Source organism: Dermacentor albipictus, chromosome 3 (genome assembly GCF_038994185.2).
Source record: "Dermacentor albipictus isolate Rhodes 1998 colony chromosome 3, USDA_Dalb.pri_finalv2, whole genome shotgun sequence".
Classification (NCBI taxonomy): Eukaryota; Metazoa; Arthropoda; class Arachnida; order Ixodida; family Ixodidae; genus Dermacentor; species Dermacentor albipictus.
Genome location: NC_091823.1, coordinates 28512176 through 28526817, shown reverse-complemented (window position 1 = coordinate 28526817; position 14642 = coordinate 28512176). Strand labels below are relative to the sequence as shown.

General features: G+C 46.3%; 1 protein-coding gene across 3 annotated transcripts in view; it reads right to left on the bottom strand.

Moving 5' to 3' along the window:
- LOC135921684 (cell adhesion molecule Dscam1-like) overlaps positions 1-14642 on the bottom strand; it is a 331909-nt gene that overhangs the window by 292610 nt on the left and 24657 nt on the right. The window contains exon 1 of one of the 3 annotated variants that reach the window (XM_065455983.1): positions 7306-7643. The exons of 1 other annotated variant lie outside the window; for it this stretch is intronic. The gene's annotated coding sequence lies outside the window, so the exon portion shown is untranslated. Of the gene's footprint in view, positions 1-7305; positions 7644-14642 lie in introns of those variants that run through there. One more of the 3 variants, XM_065455982.1, reaches the window with a different exon arrangement.

Below are 14642 nucleotides of genomic sequence, written 5' to 3'. Positions count from 1 at the left end.
CTGAGTTTTATTAATCATTAAAGTTAAATTATCGGATGTTATGTGCCAGAACCACTTTCTGATAATGAGGCGCGCCGTACTGGAGGACTCCGGAAATTTAGACCACCTGGGGTTTTTTAACGTGCACCTAAAGCTATGTACACGGGTGTTTTTGCATTTCGCCCCCAACAAAATGCGGCAGCCATGGCCGGGATTCGATCCCGCGACCTCATGCTTAGCAGCCCAACACCGCAACCACTGAGCAACCGCGGCGGGTTTTATAAATCCTAAGAAACCAGCAAAAAATGACACCAAGGACAACAAAGGGGAAATTGCTTGTACTTAGTAAACGAATTCAAGAAATCATAAACTAGTGCAAATTAAAGTGGATGAGAAGACAACTTTCCACTTACTAGCCAATTGCATTTCCATTCATTTATCATTTATTTAATTCAATTAGTATGTACAAGTAACTTATGTTATGTTGTCCTTGGTGTCATAATTTGCGGGCTTTTAGTCATATATATATATATATATATATATATATATATATATATCAGAAAGAAAGCAGTTCTTGGTCCGGGTACATGTTCACAGTGAAGTAGACGCGCGTATGACGCGGTTTATTGACGTTTCGGCTGGAGTCCGGCCTTCATCAGAATCACATATTTGCACATTTCTCAATACATATATATATATATATATATATATATATATATATATATATATATATATATATATATATATATATATATATATATATATATAAACGAGAAGGAAGGGAACCGAGGAGTTGGATTCTTTAATATTTACGTCATGAGAAGCCAACAAACACGAACACCAAGGACAACATAGGGGAAACTACTCGTACTTACTAGATGTAATAATGAATGGCAATACAACTGGCTGCAGGTGGGGAACGATCCCACGCCTTCACACTACACGTGCGATGCATCTTAACACTGTTACATAATGTAGCATCATGTATTATGTACTTCGTTGGAATTTGTATAGTTGATAGGCAAATTTTAGCTGTTTATTACAGTATTCGCGGCTCCAAGTAATCGATCACCACCTAGCTGTCGTGCTGAGAGCCAGCCCGTCCAGGTCCCGGCTTGAGTCGAAAGAGGATCTCCTATCAGGACATGCCCTGAATGCCTCGTAGTTCTGAAATCGCCGTGATGCCAAGGCGCACAAGCCCCCGAAAAAAAAAAATGCGAGAACGTATGTCAAATGATGCAAAAACTTGTGTGTGCCATCACAGTGGAAAGACAGCATTGTGTCGTTTCATCGTTTCCTGAAAGAAGCAGACGACGCACATCGGGCAGCCTCATGTATTGACCGCGAGATCGGCCGCACAGTCGCTGCGTTAGTGCGGATGGGTGGTCTGCGGCACGCATTGAAATGTTAGGATGGTTAGTTGGGCATGTTGGTTAAGCATGATCCGAAGTGAAGGCGCGACAACGACGGTGGACGAAGAGGGAACACACACACACACAGGGCGCCACTTCCAACAATGTTTAATCAGGGAAAAAACGCCACTATTTTATACAGGGAACGCAATCACAGTTTCTCAGTGCGCATTCGCGTTCTGGTAAAGCAGTTCTTTGCGTGATAGTGATATAGATGCAACACTTACGCACTTATCACCTGCCTCAATGATCCTTTTGGCCTCAATTATTAGACGAACCACCGCGCAGGAGTAGAAGTCTGGGCGCCCTGTGTGTGTGTGCGCGCCCTTCCTTCTTCGTCCACCGTGGTTGTCGCGCCTTCACTTCAGAGAATGGAAATGCACACGGCGGTGCTTCACTGCGAGCGATTTGGGCTGATTGTTCAGGAATTGGCCAAGCTAAGAAACTTAGTTCCTGAGCATGGCCACCTGATGCTGGCATACCGGTCTTGTGACGTCGTGAAGGAAAGTGTTCATATGACGCAATTTTGTAAATACACGATCAGTCGGAAGTAAGCGCTTGTGTTGTCTACCCCTCACTTTGTCCTTGTTTGTGCGCGCTTGACCGTGATCTGCTATGGGAGATCGAAGGAAGAACATATCCCGCTGCCACTTGCGTTCCACTGTGAAGTCAATAAGCCCATTGCACTCGCACCCTTTCTTCATTTTTCTGTGAGAACTTCCAGGTCCGTGGTACATTTCAACGTACATGGACTCACGGTATAGCCGTGGTTGCTTCAACAAGTCCAAGCGTTACATTTTGCCCACCCTCTTGCTATGTCCTGCAGATGGGGTGAGACCGCCGAAAATGGCTTGGTCGTCATACGACAACTGCTCAGCTCGAATGCAGTGTGCTACGGCACGCACACGGCTGATTGCGATTGCTATGAAGGTTGTGAGAACGCGCGTGTGAAGTGTTAAACAACTAATACAGCCAGAAGAAATAGAAACATGCTGAAGAAAAGTGTGGCACCAGGCTCGTTCGGAATCCGTGATGTGCACAGGGTGACAGCAGTCAAAGGACGACGGAGACAAGAGCTGAGTGCGGACTTTAGGCCACGAGCAAGGGCCTGTTTGACGGATAGGCGGAGTCGGTCTGTCTGACGAAGAGAAAGAGTCTGTCTCATCCTTACTCAAAACGCCTGTAACTGAATGCTGATCACACTATTCGCAAACGCCTGAAAAATGCTAATCGCATTAATGTATCCGGGTTCCACACGAGGCCGTTCTGGCCACTAAGGCAATGAAATACACGAAACAATTAAGGTTAAACAGGTAAATCAATTTCCGATACCGCTCCAATAAAAGTGCCGTCCCAAAAAAAAAGGGGGGGGGGAGTCAGCGCATACCTAAGTGGCTGGGGTCAATTGATTTTAAACGAAGCCTGCTACGTTGCACCGTTTCGTTCCCGACGAACACGTATATAGCCTCCACAGCCGCCGCAGGTCCACATCGATTCTCTTCCCCTATTGCCTTGTTCATTGTATTCATTGTTCTCATTCGCTTCGGTGAATTAAACTGTGATTAGATCTTTTCTTTTGCAATTTACTTGTTTTCTTCTCCTAACGAATGAAAGTGCGTGGTCAGGACACAGCCTGGGTCCTTAATTTGCCTAATGGCTTCCAGGACCGATAACTAAAAAGCCGGCATATATTATTCGGATGTTGCTGTGAAAAAAAGAATTATAAAAGACAAGGTCGCCGGAATATCATACAGACGTAGATGCCGGCAAAAAGAAATGCGAAATCTTTCCACTTGTTAGAGGACTTAATTGTCTTCACTAACTTAAATTTACTGACGATGGTAAAGCTCGGTTTGACGAACCCTGCATCTTTTGCGGACTTTACGCTTCTCACGAGATGGAGGTGACGTTGCCACACATCGACGGGGCAAAAAGTATTTAAACTTAAATTCTGCCGTTTTACGTGCGAAAACCACAATGAGGCACGCCGTAATGGGGGACTCCGTTTTAAATTTTTACCACCTGGGGTTGTTTCACGTGCGCCTAAACATAAGTACACGAGGCCTTTTTTCTTTCTTTTTTGCATTTTGCTCTAATCTAAATGCTACCCACGTAGGGTGAGCACAGCACCGAAACGTTACAGTCATTGGTCCACGGTCATTGGGTTTGGCACAAAAGCTAAGGGAGCTTGGGAGCTAAGGGAGCTAAGGGAGCTAAGCTTGGCACAAAAGCTAAGCATTCTGACACCTTGCTGCACTTGTAAGGGTAACATGGGCTTCTTTCGAGGCAGTTGACCAAAGCGCAAATCTACCTAAAGAACGCGTACAGTAAGAAAGATAGTAATGGTAATCGGGGCGCACTTTATCGCATTTTAAAGGAAACCGACGTTCCTAAATTGTAATACGCTGTCGAGTCCGCATGCTCTGAATATCTTTCGCCAGGCCTAAAGTCGAAGTCAAGCCTGTCGTGAGTGTACCCCTCCAAAGCAATGTAATAAAAGAATGGGATACTTTCTAAACACTCCTATGCTCATATATATATATATATATATGATTTCTTCATGAAAACTGGGGCTGTGTGTTTGGCTGACGGCCTTTGCATACTACTCCAGGGCCAGTACTCAAAAGTTCTTTAAATGTATTTGTCCGTAAGGTCAAATTTCAACTAGTCTTAGTCATGTTTAGACAAGGTGGCCCGCCACTGGCAACGAGCACTTGCGAAAGAAAAGCGTCGTGAATTCGGCTCCAAATGTCGGGCGAAAGATAATAGGAGGGATTGCACGTTCCACAGTGGTACTCGGGTCCTTTGAAGCTTCGGGACCCGGAAGTTAAAAAAAGATAGATAAAAATAAACGCTTGTTCGGGATCTGTAAAACTCCGGAGGATGACCAACCCGGTTAGCTCGCGATCAGTCGTGGTTGTTGCGGCGGAGTACTTTGCGAAGCGGCGTTTGTCTGTCGTCTACTCGAGCACTGCTTGGCGCAATACACTCCTGCGACAACAGTCGCAAAACTTTATCGTCGTTTTCTGATGTTCATCTGTCGCTCGCCATGCCGGTATCTAACGTTTGCCTTCAGTCGAGTCGCATAAATGGGGTTATTAGACAAGGGTCGCGCAGTGACGCCGATGAGCGGTGAACGCGATAGCAAGACGGCGCTTTTTAAGCACCGAGAAACGAGAATAAATATCGCTTTGGCTCGTCCGGGGCATTAAGCTTAGCGTGAAAAAAATAATAACAAAACAACTTGGCCACGTGGCGCGTTGCACGGAAGTCATCAAAGTGATGTCCCCTCAGAATGGTTGGCTGGGAACAGCTGGCGGATAAAAGCGCTATCTGACGGCGAGAGTAATATACACGTAGTACGAGCGCTTTTCTAATTAACGCAACACGCAACGCTGAGCCCGGTGCTCGCGATAAAACGCGCGTTCTTTGGTCGATTGAGCATCAGCGTAATGCGAAGAGCATTGTCAGGGCGAAGCATCTGCAGCGACCTTGCTATTCTATCTCCGCGAGAAGACCCTGCGTTATCTAAGCGTACGTGATTGCTCAAACTTAACGATCTGAACTATGAAGTTTTAACAGCGTCGTATAGAAGAAGAAAATTATCGTAGCTGTTCCCTGAAAAAAAAGATAAGTCTTTGATAACAGTTACAGCAAAACGAAAACGTTCTTTCGAGACAAGCGCTAAGCAAGGAAGGTAATTATACGTTTAGCCATTTGCTGCTTCCATTAAACGAAAGGAATGCCTTTTTTTCATACCATAAAATATTGGCATGACTGATGGCAGTCAGTGTAACCCGTTAATTTAGAACGCTCGAGGTTCGCGCGTCAGTTGTCGATTGACGCGGCATAAGCATATGCACCGGAGTTTGAAATAATGGGAGCACCTACAAAAGCTTGCACTTTCAAAGCCTGTCGTGCGACAAAGTTATACACCCAGAACGTGCCAGTTGTGACTATCCTCTCTTCTTGAATGCACACGAAAGCATTGTTCTCCTTCTAAGCCACAACATTGTTTGGCGTCAATTTCGCAGACCGAATGGGTAGCCTGGAAATTATCTCCCGCGCTGGGTACTGGCAGACTGCGTATCTTATGGCGAAGTACTCGACAACGACAGAATATGCGAGTTCCGTTCAACTCATTTCGGAAACTTGCACGTATGTCGTGCTCAGAACTAGCTGTAGATTTTGAGCTTTCGAGCAGCTTGAATATTTCTGCATAAAGCAGAACGAGACAATTCCGGTGAATCTTGAGAGGCAGTGAAAGGCGCCCTATGTAATTTGTCGCGGAAAGGAATAAAAATAGAATCATGTATGGCAGATGTGAATTGTGGGCACATTCCTAAAGCACACTTCATTTTAATGTAATGTAGATCCTGCGTGGGTAAACCGTAGTTGGGTGGTAATGGTAAAACACGGGTAAATTTGGCAGAACTATATAAACATTTCTGTGGAGTAAATAAGCAGTGCTCAATCACAACTGTGCAGCTATTTTAGTGAGTGGGTGCAGCAACGTTTGGCGATAGGAGTTCACAGCTGACAAAAGCGACGACAGTTCTTAGTTTGAACGCAGCGTAGCTGCGGCCAGAAGACTACGGATACACATCACGCTGCAAACAGTTGCGTGCTCAGCTCCTCACAGGGAATGGCCTGCGCTTGCTTCTCTGGTGTTTACGCTTCCCAGTTCAGGCTAGATTTTCTTTCTTGAGTAATACATATACTAATATTTTAAAAAGACGTACTCGTATATTTTACAGGAAGCGGACCGTGTTGTTATATTATGCACAAGAACAGCGTTCTTATTCACAAACAGGTCTTACATTAGTATTGTTCGTAGGAGAAAATGCCAACAAATCCTAATGCTGCACATAATATGATTAGTGAAGGCAGCCGGGCAATGAAAAATGGCCCATTTGAAAGAAAAGATCTGTGAATTCTACCCCAGGTCTATCGTTGTAAAAGCTGCTCGTATGTTTCGGTGAGTAGCACGGATAAATGAAATTACCATCCTTGAACTTGTCTAAACGCTTCAGTACTTCAGTGGCATTTACTGTTGATAGCATTCTCGAGAAAAGACAAAAATTAAATATACGTGATGGGCAAGTCGCTGCTCGCTGACATTCGTGAAATTCGCGACCTACTTCAGTCATGCTGACATGTTGGTCCCCGTTGCATGTCGACGAGTTTTTGTGGTCCCACCAATACACCAAAGAAGTAGTAGTAGTAGTGGTAGTCGTAGTAGTAAACCTTGTTTAGAAAAGAAAGAGTATTTGGCGAAAACGAGCTCCAATTGCATTACGGTACAGCCGTGGTATACCGGCAGCTTCTTCGTACCTTAGTCACATTGAAGAGAAAAACATTCCACCTAATTTACGAGAATTGGCGAATAGTCAGAAAACAAACAGTAATCGTTATATCTGAAACTATCCCTCCGTCAAATACACCAAATTAAGACCCACCACAAACTTGTCGAACGAAAAAAAAAAGGCGTCTTACAATATAGTTCGTGAAGAAATGCTCTATAGCCCGCGGTAAACCATACAAGTGCTCAACACCGCCTATCCAATTCGAGGCAGATTTTGCGAATAAAATTGCGAAAGCTCATTCAACCAAACGTCGTTGACAAGTGAGTTCAGTTTTCAGGCAAGCACGCGCTTTAAACCTTGATCAGACTGGTCTGGTCATGTGTCCGCTGTATTTTCCTTCCTTAACCACGCCTCCCTGACACAGCGTAGGACAACGATCTTGTTTCTTCGGCAACCGTTTCCGTGTCATTAGCTAGCATTACCTGTTTCGCCACAATGCAACGCGGTGACGGAGGAACTGCAGCAGCCCACCGCGCTACCGACAGCAAATAGCCCGATGACAGCCCCTACCCGTGACAATATACGAACGTACACCGAAAGACACTCACCTCCCAGTGACGGAGTTGCCTCAGCTGCGTGCAGAACGGCACGTGAACAGCAACAGCAACTTCCAGCACGCCGCGCGCTGCACCTCGCGCACGCACGCCGGAGCGGCGCCTTGGGCTACGGCGGGAAAAAAAGGGACACCTTCGCTTCCCCACGAGGAGCACGCGGACTTCCGACCGGGGCTCCGACCTGGCACTCACAGCTAGAGCCGGCGATCCGCCTGCCTGTCCGCAGCTCGCAAAAAAAGCCGATGTCCGTCGCCGCCTGGCGCCGCCTGTCGACGACGCCACGAACCGTCTCAGCGCCACTGGTTGGCTTCTGCACTTCTTTCGCGTCTCCCGTTTGGCGATCTCTTTTTCGTTTTTCGTCTTATTTTCCTTCCCACTTTTTTTTACTTGTTTGTTGCTTTGCCGCCGCGGTCGCTTGTGCTGTTTCGCCCGCTTTTCGCGCGACGCCAGCGGAGCATGCGCTCGGTATCTCGCGCCGACAGGCACAAAAAAGCCCACAGCTCGCCGTGCCTTCGTCGCAAACCGCAATAAGCGAGAGGCTTGGGGAACGCATAGAAAGGGTTGCGGCAAAGCGAGAGGGAGGGAGTGAGCAACGTGGTCGTTCTTTACCCGAGGCCAACGAAAAGGGCAATGAGGGGTGGTTGGTCTCATTTGCGGCTACACGCTGTACGGCAGCGGCCCTGCTCGCTTTAGCGCCAACTCTGGAACGGCCGTTCACGATGCGAGTTAACGAGGGCTGATTTGAATCGTGCAGTGCGTTACCTCTCTTGCTCCTGGACTTCTTTGTTACAAATTTGTGGCAAGCCACGGATTGACGTCTCGGTTTAAATCATTCGCAGCAGCTGGTACCTCCACCGTTTCTAGTGAGAGAGAGAGGCAGGAGCAAGCGCACGAAAACGAACTGGGCATAGATGTCGTCAATTTGCTTTCGTTTGAGGCCTTGTTGCATTCAACCGAGGCGATTTATGAGCCGAAGTCACTCTTATGATTCCCAACTCTAATTAAGTAATTTCAGTGGTGATAGTTCATTAGATGTACAGCGCGCGCAAAAGTTAGAGAAGAATAATAATGCAAAGAAGGGGTAAAGCGTGCAGACACGGACACAAGTGGATAACACAGCGTTCGTGTTGTCCACTTCTCTTCTCTTGGGTCTGTGTCTGCACGCCTTACACCTTCTTTGTATTATGATCCTTTACCAACTAGCTCAGCTTTCTGTCGTTGTAAGAGAAGAGTCGTTCCGCGAAAAAAATATGTTTTATTTCTTCGCAGGCCTGCACATGCCGGCTGAGATCAAATCGTAAAGCTTGCATGCGCCTGTTGCATTCATGCAAAGTATTGAACCAATTCCTCAGTGTGGCAGTGTGCTAAAAAAAATAATTGATGCTGTTGTCTCCAAACTTTCGTGCGACAGTGTATACACATTGTGCTGATTTGTTGAGACATCTCTGGACAAATGCCATGCATTTTAGGGGAACTGATGCCCTTACTTCTTCGCCTGAGTGCACAAAGATGCAGGTGAGCTGATTTGTAGGGTGAGTGTCATGTAAAAACGAAAAAAAAATGTGTGTAAACACCGATGATGATTGTCAATGTAAGGAAATAAGCGATCGCTTATAGAAAGATATTCGTTTTTGTTAAATAAACGATGTACTTGAAGGCGCGTGTATTTATTTTAGGGACAATATGTAAGAGGAAGCTTTAGCTCGGGTGCTCCCATCGAAATACATTTAAAAGGATAATTATTTTTTCTCAGCAACCACTGCACGAAATTTGAAGAGGTTTCTTGCATTTAAAAGAAAAACATAAAATCTAGCGACTGTTGGTTTCGAATTTTCGATTTAAGTTGTTAATTTTTTATAAATTGGCAAAAATCAAAAATTTTCAGAAACGAAACTATCAAGTTTACAAGTATGTTACTCGGCAATGAAACATGATATCACAATTATGTGAATTGCACCTAATAGTACATCTAAGGCGGACAAAATTTATATGTTATACACATGAATCTAAAAAAAATTGTTAATATGGAAATATGGCTTTTGCAGAACCCTTATAGACAACGTAACGTATTCACATAAAATATACATTGACATAATGAATTTGTGCTCTTTTAATTATTTAATTGATGCTGTTTACAAAAACGCGATATCGGTTTTTGATGCAGAGCTATTAATTTGTAAACTTCGTACTTCTACTTTTTCGAACTTTCAATATTTTCAAGATGCTTTTTAACAAAATTCAGGTGCTAAATAGAAATTACGCTTCCTACAAGTCACTATAATTTACTTTTCTCTTTCAAATGCAACAAACTTAATTAAAATCGGCCCGGACGTTATCTCAGAAAAGCGTTTCTGCGTTTTAAATGTATTTGAATAGGCCGCGTCGGAGTTGGGCCCGAGCTAAAGCTTCTTCATAAGTAGCGTTTGTTGTTTCATTACGCCTTTCGGAGAACATAACCAGTACATGTGTAGCGGAGCCGGATCCCTTTCCTGCACCTACCACTGGGAGAGAGGGGGGCGAAATAAGAGGGCGGCAATCCTTCCCGAGCACTTCCTCACAACATCTAAAGTTTCAGGTGCCCCATAGCTCTCGCGCCGCAGAACGCTTTGAGAGACCGAGGCCGCGTATTGCTTACCACTGTTTAGGAAACTTTTATTCACAACATGTACAAAGACAATGATAGGGAACGCATATACAAGACTGTACACATGTACAAGATATATACATATAATACATGTGTACACACCGTTAAACAGGCACAAGGCAGGTAGGAATATCAAGAACATTACATTTAGTACAGCAAAAGGGCGTTGAAAAAGAAGCCAGAACGAGTACTCGAGAGTGGCGTTTATCATCAATCCCAAGTAGTCTGAATGAACTCGCCCATCTTGTACCCATTTCTCTGCCACGAAGAGTGGCGGAGAAATTCACGCTCTTCCAGCAAGAAGTCCTCGTCCGAGAGGAGGGTGAAAATCTCTTGCCTCAGCCGGCCCTGTATAGGCCACATTGCACGACGACGACAGATGCTTGCCAGGGCTTCGCGATGAGGTATGTCTACAAAGGTACGTCTAGAAAAGCATGTCTCGGATGGAACCAAGTTGCGCCACCTTTGCGTTTTTACAGTGCCTATTTTCACAACGTCCTTAACACCCTGGATGCAGTAAGAGTTGGGGTCGGGCATGACATAGATGGTAGCTGGCCCATGCCGTCGTCCAACTCATCCACGCTGAGGACGTTGTTGAAGGGAAGGACTTGTTCTCATCGAGAACGAGGACTATGGGATTTGTTTACGGTATCTACATGAGAACGTTACAGTTCATCAGTCTAGCATGACTGAAAGAGAATGCACAATGAGGAGCCGCCAACGGCTCCTTAAGAAAACTTTGTCCTCCCTAGATCCCTAGGCGAGGGAAAACAGCCGTTCAACCTTCCACCAATGGGAGCGTCCAAAATCATCGTAGCCGATCCGCCTTTGAGGCGGAGAGTTTACACACTCACTTCCGCACAGGTTTCACTGAACACACCGAGGTAAGAGGGTTCTCGCAGACAGAGGTCTTGACCCGAGCAGGCACCTCTTTGATTTCAGAGGAGACCCTGCAGATAATGGCTGCCGTGTCTGTCCATTGACTGTGGCCTCTTCTGGTGCCCGTGAGACCGCACCGCAAAACATCTCCTTCGAGGAGTTCCCCCGCTCCAAACAAACCGAGGCGGCGATGGCGAACCTGTTAACAATACTTGGTCCGCCGACCGCGACAAGACATGGTGGCGCTGACGGGCTGTTGACGCGGCGCAGTGTCGTCCTTACAAAGCGAGTCGCCGCAGCAGACAGGGAGAGTTCGGAGCTCGCTTCTCCACTAGATTGCCGCCCCCGCAGCTGCGGCGGGCTGGGAGAATTTTGTAGGTCGGTACCTTTGCAGGTCGATCGTAACAGTGCGTAATAAAAACCTGAGAAAATATATTTATTGTACAGTTGCAAAGGCCACATGTGGAAATCATAGATTAGTGAGAAGTACCTTCAGAATCAAAGCTTTTTTAAAGCGATGCGTTCTTTGTCCTATTCCAGGCACCTAGTGTAGGTAGGTAAGTAGGTCCTGGGTCGCCTCGTTTCGGACCTTTTCAATATATGACATTAAAAAAAAAGAACGAAAGCAGACTTCAGCGATTCTTTCGGTTTTGAACTCATTTACTTTGAGAGCATCATTCTGCTGCAACGAAGACCGGCACCTTATGTTTCTTTGTTTAGGTTGCCTGCCTTTTCTTCTACTAACTGCAAACGTCAGACGCTTAGCACAGCCACCCGGGGCTCTAACAACTAGGCCGCGATTGCTATTCACCTTTCTAGCAACGATACGCACACATTTACAAGGAATAGGACTTGATGCTAAAGAAAGAAACATCCATCGCACGCATGTTTCTCTCGTAACAACGGCAACGGGCTCTTTGAGGTGTCTGGCGCGTGCGTCACGGGCCACTTTCTGACATTTCCCCCTTATGATATCTAGCACACGCTGAGTTATAGGGCGCCACCTTGGGGGGATCAGACCATGTTCACCAGTCCTTTCCGCGTAACAGCTGTGTGGTGGGCGTGTGTGTGGTGGCCTCTGCGTGGTGATACGTGGTGGCGGTGGTGGTGAGTTGTAGCAATAGCACCACCACCACCAGCACCACCACGCATCAACACGCAGAAGCTATGCGACATTGTGCCATCTTGATAATCGGTGTAGGTCAAAGAGGTTTCAATGTTTTCTCACCGTAGTACAAATGTCATTGCCGTTATAACATTATCCACGTGACATAGGTATGTACGATTGCATAGCATGTAGCAGCTGACAACGTCACAATCTTTAGTTCTTTTGCTTACGCCCGTCCAGTACCTATGTAGAAGTCAAACAATCGGCATGTCGTCAACTCCTGTCATACGGCCGGAGTGGAAACAGCGCCTTCCCCGTCGTAAGATTGTCGTCGCCGTGGTCGTCGTCTTTCTGCTGTCGTCACACAAAAGCTCGCGTCGCTCACACAACCGCTCATCATTGCTCGTGATTACACGGGCACGTTGATCCACCTCGTAATGTTGTGCGGAAGCGCGAACGGAGCTGAATAGCCAGTTATCTGCACAATGCTTCGCATAACATCGACTCCTACATCGCATGGGATGTGTTTTATTTTGTTGAGCCTGACAATACTTGCTGTTGGCATTCTGGAACGCACCCACCCCACACTTTGTTTTCGCGAGAGAACGCTCTTTTTACACCATCGCCTTTGTTATTGGTAGCAAAAGTCTGACCGCCACTGACCATCAAGGCCACACACCAACTAACAAACGCGAAAGCAAGCGAAAGAGCTCAAAAAAAATCTTGCAAAAGAACGCAAAGAACAGAAGCAACAGGCTGCCCACCCCCGCCCCCCACCCTCTCCCAAGACCAAGCTTAACAAGCTCCTCAACCAGGGGCTTCATGAACGAGAGTATACGGGACCTATTGAGATCAAGAAAAAGAAGCGAAAAGGCATAAACGGGAATAACTCGCTTGTAAAAACAAGCATATCATGCAAGCAGACAATGTCATACATGAATTCACTCAGAGAGACATGCGGGGGATATCTACAGAGTTTATTCAATTTTTCAACTTGGATGAACGCCGTACGCATATGCAACGTCCCGGAAAACAGTCTACGGCACGCCGTCGTAGCTTTCAAAGAAAAACTTCTTCCGCGATACTCAGGATGTCGACATCGCTAACATCAACGCTACGGCACTCGTGTATGCGGGGTCAAATATGAAGGCTGCAGGAAAGCACAGGTGCGGTAACTGACTTAAATTCGGCAAGCCAGATGCGTCAGTATGACCACGGGATAAACGATTTCGGCTGCATATTTTCGTTTAAACGGAAAGAAATTTACCGAATGAAGAATTAACGGGCGGTTTTGCATAAGGCCTTAAAGAAAAGAACTAAACATAGCATGAACTCCTCAATGGCTCGCGGCGATCAGCAAGCAGCCGACCACCATCTTCTCGCTATTGAAACGCGCCGCATCTATTCCATCGAAGACCACCCGCGATCTGTCTGCTAAGAAAGTAAAGGAGGAGTAATAGAGTGAAGAAAGAGAGAGAGAGATACAGTGAGGGAGACAAAGAAAAGGGCAGCGAGGAAACGCGAAAGAAAGAAAAAGGAAAACACCTGTTCATGAGCTCCATGCGTTTCCTTCAGGTTTTGAGGAAGTAAAGAACAGAAATTACGAGCGGTGCAGGCAGAGAAAAACATCGTCTTCAAATCGAAAGAAGTAGAAAGAAAATTCGGAGAACACACCTTCCTCGGAACAGAGACGCTTGAAAATAGAATGTCGTTTCTCCTCACAAGCCCGAGCAATCTCTTCGAGCAGGCAGTGCCGAAAGCTACGCGAGGCTGCCTTGAGGTGGCGGAGGCATCGACTCGAAGTCCCTTATCCCTTTCCGATTCCCTTTTCCTCTTTTTTTGCACTCCGTATTCATCTCTCAGCCCCTCTCGGGATTATTTTACCGATCGTTCGTTTTTTCCCCAATCCTTCGGTTTTCTCTCTTTCACTCGCGCAACCTCTGTCTCCTTCCTTCCGAGTTCTTATCTGCAGCCAGCGTCACCGGAGTCGCTCTGATTGAATCGAAAGTCGATCGAGCACAAATATCTCAAACAAAGACTGCAACGGGGATGGAGAGATGGGAGGGTTGGGACGCCTTCCGATCTCGTCCGTATGTGCACGCAGGAGAGGGCAAGATACCGAATGTAAAAGCTCGAATGCGGAGAAAGCCTGAGCGAAAATAAAGAGGAACAAAACGTTCTTGTAGAGAGAGAGAGAGAGAAATAAGACGGGAGTGGAACGCGGTCTTCCTATGACGACGCAATCATTGAGGTCTTCCTCAAGCAAACGGCCCTTGTCCCTTTGCATGCCCCAAAAAGCAAGAATAGTTGAATTTGAGCGAAGCCCTTCTCAATGTTCCCTGCGCGCAACCCTATATAGCTCCTCCCCGGCATCTCACCGTTCAGATCCCTCTTTTTTTATCACCGTTCCCTCAGTTCTCCGTACACCTTTTCGTGCCGCTTCTGTCTCGGTTTCATTAACCGCTGCTCCCCTTTTCCCCTAACGCTCGCAGGATTATTTTCCTTGTTTGCCTATTCCGCGATCTTCCTTTCGATTCATTACTTCAACGATGTTTTGTGTGTGTGTGTGTGTGTGTGTGTGTGTGTGTGTGTGTGTGTGTGTGTGTGTGTGTGTGTGTGTGTGTGTGTGTGTGTGTGTGTGTGTGTGTGTGTGTGTGTGTGTGTGTGTGTGTGTGTGTGTGTGTGTGTGTGTGTGTGTGT